Here is a 7,224-nt window from a genome sequence, read left to right as displayed (position 1 = left end):
CACTGTGGCCTGTCTTCTCCAGACCCACGTGACTTGGTCACCACAGAAAACAATTACAGACTTTGGAGGACTTTAAAATATCTTAAAAGCATTAAATAAATACTGTAATGTAAAAATGGCACATCCGGTTCTCTACACTATAGAAATACCTGCACAAGTGACCAAATAAATGTGTACAATAACGGTGGGGACTGCAGCATCATTTGTAATCCTAACACCGTGAAAACCACCTCATTTCAAAAACATTTATTTTTTTGAGACAAAGTCTCGCTCTTGTCGCCCAGGCTGGAGTGCAGTTTTGTGATCTCGGTTCACTGCAACCTCCGCCTCCCAGGTTCAAGCGATTCTCCTGCCTCAGCCTCCCAAGTAGCTGAGATTAAAGGTGCCTACCACCACGCCTGGCTAATTTTTGTATTTTTAGTAGAGACAGGGTTTACCATGTTGGCCAGGCTGGTCTCAAACCCCTGACCTCAGGTGATCCGCCAGCCTCGGCCTCCCAAAATGCTGGGATTACAGGCATGAGCCACCGAGACCAGCCTTCAAAAACATTTGAAAAGGGTTAAATAAATTAAACAAACTGAGGAAGAAATGCTGTTTTCACAAACCATGGCGAGGATCAGCATGAGGATGACTGATTCCACTGGTCACATTATTGAAAGAGCAATCAGTAAACCCAGGCACATCCTGGGGATAGGATGCTACTGTAATAGGTCTCCTATTATTATAAATGAAAAACTTGCGGCATCTTACTCAACCGAGCCTTCCATGGCAGCAAAGTTTTATCCAGAAGTGAATTACTAAGGTCTCTGGGATTCCTGAGTTTGACATCTATAAGGTGCAGCTGGTCCTTCTCACAGCATCAGACGTAAGGAGGTCGGGAAGAGGACATGTGTGTCTCAGGATTAATGTCCCATGATTAACCTGGTTGGTTGTATATTAACAGAAACAGGTTAACCTGGTTGATTGAAACGGGTTAAAACACAACACGAAGCGTCCCTGGGTGGGCTCGAACCACCAACCTTTCGGTTAACAGCCGAACGCGCTAACCGATTGCGCCACAGAGACCGTGACTACCGGCTCTACAGCATGCTGCAGGCAGGGCGCACTCACCAAACTGCCCCCAGCCCTTCTGTCCTCAGGATGACTGAGGAAGCCTTGGAAAACCGGAGAGATTAGAGACCGGTGAGTCGCTCGGGTCACGTTGAACACCCGCGCGTTGGGAGATTCTGGAGCCAGGACAGTCGAATGGCCTTCACCCACCCTGCCCCTGGCCTGCTTCAGAAGTCCCCGGAAACGCCCCCATCCGAAACCTGCCCAAGCCTCCTGGTGGCCCAAGGGAAGCTGAACGCCCAGCGGGCTCCCGGGATGGCTCTTCCCATTTTTTGCGCCGCCTTCACCTAATGAGGGAGCCTGTGCCCACGCTGCTCAGTGGCTTTCGGGACGCTGCCGTCTTCGGATCCTGTGCCCCGATCGCGGGCTCCACCAGGGCAGGGATGTGGTGAGGGTCGCTGGTGGGTCTTCTCGCGAGGAGCAGGGTCTGGCACTCACCAGGGCCCACGACTAGGACTTGTCGAACGAATCCGTCGTCGCCTTTTGCTTTTAGTCCTTTGAAGAACCCTGAAAATAGAAATCACGAACTGTTTTTCCATGGGGAGGTTTTGTTTTGTTTTGTTTGTTGACAGAGCCTCACTTGGTCGCCCAGGCTGGAGTGCAGTGGTGCAAACTCGGCTCACTGCAGCCTCCACCAGCCTCCACCTCCCGGGGCCAAGCGATCTTCTTGCCTCAGCCCCCAGATGGCTGGGACAACAGGCGCGCCGCCACGCCCGGCTAATTTTTGTATTTTTTGTACAGACGGGATTTCCCCACGTCGCCCAGACTGGTCGCGAAGGGGAAGTAAGTTCTTTTTAAAAAGCGTTGATTCCGATTGACTTCTCCCCATCCCGAGAAGAGGGCAAGGGGCGAGGCCCTCTAGGGACCAGCGGCAAGCTTGCCACTTGGCGTGGTGGAGCTGAGGGGCTCAGCTGCGCTGATTTTGGATGCGTGCCTGGGGCAGGAGGCTGGGCGCTGGGCTGGGGGTAGGTCCAACAGGGAATTGCCAGGACGAGGGTAAGAAGTCGGTAGAGTCGGGACCCGGGAGACAAAACTTCGCAGTAGCTTTGTGCAGCGGTGAGGACTGCACCAGGGAGAGGACGAGAAGTGTTTTTTTATTGTAGCAGAGTGGTGAAGAAAGGGAGGAAAAATGGAGAGACACCGAGAAAGAAGGAAATCTATGATGACCCTTCCATCTCCAAAACGGAAGCAGCCCTGCATTAAGCTTAAAGAAGGAGTCCGGCGGCGTCAGATCCTGTGGCTCGCTGTGATCCTAGTGTGGCCGCAGCAAACTCGGCTCGAATCAGAGTCACTGCTGTGTCCCTTCTAGGGTGTAGGGCTCTTCTTTCCCTTTAGCCTCCAATCTCAGCCTGGGCTGCGCCATTTACCTGCGATTAGAGAGGGTAGAACTTCTTGTGGCTTCCTGTGGCTTCGGAGCTGTCTGCAGTGGGGAGAATAGAAGGAACCCGTAACCTGCACGCAGGGGTCTGTCATCTTGAAAGGCTAGACTTTTGCCCCCTCTCTGAGCAAGTGCAACCCCTAAAAGCTGAGGAGCTCCCTCTCAGTCAACTTTATTGGAATCTTTTACTGTTGACATGATGTGGCCATGTCTGTTTCTTTAGCTCAGATATTTCAAAAATCCGTGGGGCCTTTTCAGGCCAAATCAGAAATGAACAAGAGAAGATGAGAGTTCACACTCCAACCGGGTATTTGAAGTGAAACCTAAAGAATACAATGAAATGTAAACTTAATGACATTCCCCAATCCCAATTTTTAATTTTGTTTTAATTTATTTGCTATCAGTAAATGACTGAGGTATAATCCACACAGACCAAAGTGTGCTAATCTTAACTTTGTTGCCCAGTGCATTTTGACAAAAGAAACCATCACCTAGATCAAGTTACAGGACATTGTCACCAGCCCAAAAAGTCATTAGAGCCCCTTTCCAGTCAATCCTCACCCCATCCCCACTTAGGCAGTCACCCTTCTGATTTCTATCTCTGTGGTTTACTTTTGCTTCTTCTTGGAATCACATAAAGGTGCCTCTCCCACAGAAGATAAATTTGCTCAATGTGCTGAAGTTTGAGGCATTATATAAGGCCGGATGCAGTGGCTCATGCCTGTAAATCCTGACACTTTGTGAGGCCTCGCAGCTGTTTGAGCCCAGGAGTTTGGAGACCAGCTTGTGCAACATGGTGAAATCCCTTCTCTACAAAACATACAAAAATCAGCAGGGCATCATGGCCCATGCCTGTAGTCCCAGCTACTGGGAAGGCTGAGAGATGGGAGGATCGCTTGAGCTTGGGAAGTCGAGGCTGCAGTGAGACGTGATCGGGCCACTGCGCTCCAGCCTGAGAGACAGAATGAGACCCTGTCACAAAAACTAAATGTAATATGGCAGTGGTACATCTAGTTCCCTACACTATAGAAATATCAGTGGCCAAAGATGTGTGTAAAAGAATGATGATTTCGGGATTCTTTGTAATCCTAAAACCAAGAAGCCAACCTCATTTCAAACACATTTTGAAAAGGGTTAAATAAATCATCACAAACTGAGGCCAAAAAATCCTGTTTTCAAAAATGATGGAGAGGATTATGATGATGATGAATGATTCCACTGGCCACATTATTGATAGAGCAATCAGTAAATCCAGGCACATCCTGGGGATAGGACACCTCTCTAGGCCTCCTATTAAAAATGAAAAAATTGAAGCTGGTATATAACCCTTCCAAGCCTAAAAAGGGCAGCATAAGGATTTTATTGCATCAGAAGTGACTCCTTTGGTCTCTATTTCTTGTATACAGGCACAAGACAACCTGACTTTTTAGGAGGTGCTCTAGCAGAATTGGACCTGGCGAGGCAGGGGCCAGCCCTTGACAAGGATCCCTGTTAACTGTGACTAGAACCCTGGGAAGAGAAAACCCTCCCTGCCATGGGCATCCCAAGCTGGCCTGGAACCACCAATCTTTCAGACTTAGGACTATGGGAGCAAACGGGGGAGATTCTCTAGTGATCGATAATACAGGAGTGCTTTAAAAGCTAGAGCAGGCGTCCCTGGGTGGGCTCGAACCACCGACCTTTCGGTTAACAGCCGAACGCGCTAACCGATTGCGCCACAGAGACGATTACGAGAAACTCCACTGGGCACTATAGGCAGGGCGCAGTCACCAAATTCTCATCCCTTTCAGCCTCAAGACCCGCCCGACAGGACGATTGTACCAGGTCTGGGGAAATCGGAGCGATTAGAGAGCGGTGAGTCGCGCTGGCCATGTAGGACACCGGCGCTGGGAGATTCTGGAGCGTGAAGGACAGCCGAATGGCCTTTGCTCGCCCTGCCCCTGGCCTGCTTCAGCAGCCCCCGGAAACGCCCCCGTCGGCGACCCGAGCCGCCTGGGAGCCCAAGGGAAGCTGAACGCCCGGCGGGCTCCCGGGATGGCTCTTCGCGTTCTTTGCGCCGCCTTCACCCAGTGAGGGAGCCTGTGCCCACCCTGCCCAGTCGCTTCCGCTGCCGTCTTCCGATCCTGTGTCCCGCTCGGGGGCTCCACCAGGGCAGGGATGGGGTGAGGGTCTCTCGCGGGGAGCAGGGCCTGACACTCAGCGAGGTGCACGACTAGGGCTTGTTGAATGAATTCGTCGCCTTTAGCTTTCAGTCCTTTGAAGATCCCTGAGAATGAAAATCAAGAGAGATTTTTCCAAGGGGACGTTCTTTTCGCAAAGCGTTTATTCAGGGTGACTTCTGGGCCCTGCGGGGCGTGCAAGGAGCAGAGCGTTCAATGCACCTTCTGCGCGGCGGTGGAGCCGCCGGGGCTCAGCTGGGCGGGGGTCGGGTCGTGGGGCGGGAGGGTGGAGCGGGGAAAGAGAAAAAGCGGGGAAGGAAGCCGGGGAGAGGTGGACCAGACATCCGCACCTCCTAAAATGTTCGTGCAGAGGCACAGGCGGGAGAAGAATTATTTTTTGTTTTGTTTTGTTGGCTTTTGGTCTTTTTTTGTTTTTTGTTTTTGTTTTTGAGAGCGAGTCTTGCTCTGTCGCCCAGACTGGAGTGCAGTGGCATGAACTCACTGCAACCTCCGCCTCCTGGGTTCAAGGGATTCTCCTGCCTCAGCTTCCTGCGTAGCTGGCATTACAGGCGCCCGCCACCACGCCCGGCTAACTTTTGTATTTTTAGTAGAAATGGGGTTTCACCATGTTGGCCAGGCTGGTCTTGAACTCCTGAGTGCCCACCTCAGCCTCCCAAAGTGCTGGGATTACAGGCTGAGCCACCCCGCCCGGCAGAGAATTGTTTTTTTTATTGTAGCAGAATGAAGAGGAATTGAAAGGAAGACGGAGATAGACCCCTGAAAGACCCCAAATGGGAGAACCTGTAGCTCCCAAGAATAAGATCTTCCAGAAGAACTAGGCCCAAAACTAGGCGTCTGGGAACCCTGAAATCCTTGCAGGAGTAGCATCACCCTGACCCTGCGTTCCTTTAAGCAAAGGACATGCTTCCATTGTTTGTTCAATTGTTTGTGTTTGTTAAATAAATAAAACCCTTTTCATGTATCTTTGAAATTACGTTGGTTCTATTACCTTGTGATTACAAACAATGCTGCGGCCATCATTCTGTACACTTCTCATTGGCCACTTGTGTTTTTCTACAGGGTAGAGGCCTGGAGAGCAGCTGTTCCAGCAGAGTGATTACCTGGGTTTTTTTGTTTTGTTTTGTTTTGTTTGTTTGCTTGTTTGTTTTATTTTGAAAAGGAGTCTCACTCTGTTGCTGAGGCTGGAGTGTGCAGTGGTGCGATCTCGGCTCACTGCAACCTCCGCCTCCCGGGTTCAAGCAGTTCCCTGCCTCAGCCTCCCGAGTAGCTGGGATTACAGGCACCTGCCACCACACTTGGCTAATTGCTGCAGTTTTAGTAGAGACGGGGTTACACCATCTTGGCTAGGCTGGTCTTGAACTCCTGACCTCGTGATCCACCTGCCTTGGCCTCCCAAAGTTCTGGAATTACAGGCATGAGCCACCATGCCCAGCCTACATGGTTTTTGTATATTTATTTATTTATTTAGTTATTTTTGAGACAGAGTCTCGCTCTGTGACCTGGAGTCACAGGCTGGAGTGCAGTGGCGTGATCTCAACTCACTGCAACCTCTGCCTCCCAGCTTCAAGTGATTCTCCTGCTTCAGCCTCCTGAGTAGCTGGGATTACAGGCTCAAGCCACCACACCAGGCTAATTGTTGTATTTTTAGTAGAGATTAAGTTTTACCACGTTGGCCAGGCTGGTCTCAAACTCCTGACCTCAAGTGATCAGCCCGCCCTGGCCTCTCAAAGTGCTGGGATTACAGGCGTGAGCCACAGCGCCCAGTAATTACATGGTTTTTATATCCTTCCATTTTTTGGAATTATTTTTGGCTTATTAGCTGTGACTGTTTCTTTTGTTGTGTCAGTGATGGCTTTAGGGTTTCTAGACTACATCTTGATCAGGCTGCCATCAAGTGACATTGTACCTCCCCTTCTGGCCTTAATGCTAGTGTTGTCATGTAATTTGATTTTAGACGTGTTATAAACGCCAGAATTCATTATTATTGCCTTTATTTAATCTGTCAAATTTTAAAAAATATTTAAATAATAAGAAAATAATGTATTTACATGCATAGCGACTTTCAGTCATCTCCATTGCCTTGTATGGGTCCAGATTTCTGCCTGGTATCCCTATCTTTAGGCCTGGAGGACTCCTTTAACATCTTTTGTAGTGTGGTTTGGTGAATTCTGTGTTTTGTTTTTGTTTTTTTTTTGAGACGGAGTCTTGCTCTGTCTCCAGGTTGGAGTGCAATGGTGCAATCTCGGCTCACCACAACCTCCGCCTCCTGGGTTCAAGTGATTCTTCCACCTCAGCCTCCCAAGTGGCTGGGACGACAGGCGCGCGCCACCACGCCCGGCTAATTTTTGTATTTTTAGTAGAGATGGGGTTTCACCATGTTGGCCAGGATGGTCTGGATCTCTTGACCTCGTGATCCGCCCACCTCAGCCTCCCAAAGTGCTGGGATTACAGGCATGAGCCACTGCACCCGGCCTTTTTTGCTATGTCTTTAAATGTCCTTATTTCAGTAACATTTTGAAAGAGTTTCCAATTGGCATAGAATTCTAGGGAAACTTT

General features: G+C 49.9%; 2 non-coding genes and 1 pseudogene across 2 annotated transcripts; 1 reads left to right on the top strand and 2 right to left on the bottom strand.

Moving 5' to 3' along the window:
* Positions 1–991: 991 nt before the first annotated feature.
* Positions 992–1,065, bottom strand: TRNAN-GUU (transfer RNA asparagine (anticodon GUU)). The gene has a single exon. It is a non-coding gene; the product is annotated as a tRNA-Asn (tRNA).
* Positions 1,066–1,245: 180 nt separating this feature from the next.
* On the top strand, positions 1,246–4,561 carry LOC135272233 (uncharacterized; annotated as a pseudogene).
* TRNAN-GUU (transfer RNA asparagine (anticodon GUU)) lies at positions 4,140–4,213 on the bottom strand. Its single transcript has one exon. It is a non-coding gene; the product is annotated as a tRNA-Asn (tRNA).
* Positions 4,562–7,224: the final 2,663 nt, after the last annotated feature.

The sequence above is a fragment of the Aotus nancymaae genome, unplaced genomic scaffold, assembly GCF_030222135.1.
Source record: "Aotus nancymaae isolate 86718 unplaced genomic scaffold, 86718_ANA_hifiasm-v0.15.2.pri h1tg000108l, whole genome shotgun sequence".
NCBI lineage: Eukaryota > Metazoa > Chordata > Mammalia > Primates > Aotidae > Aotus > Aotus nancymaae.
This window is presented reverse-complemented; position numbering and strand designations above follow the sequence as displayed.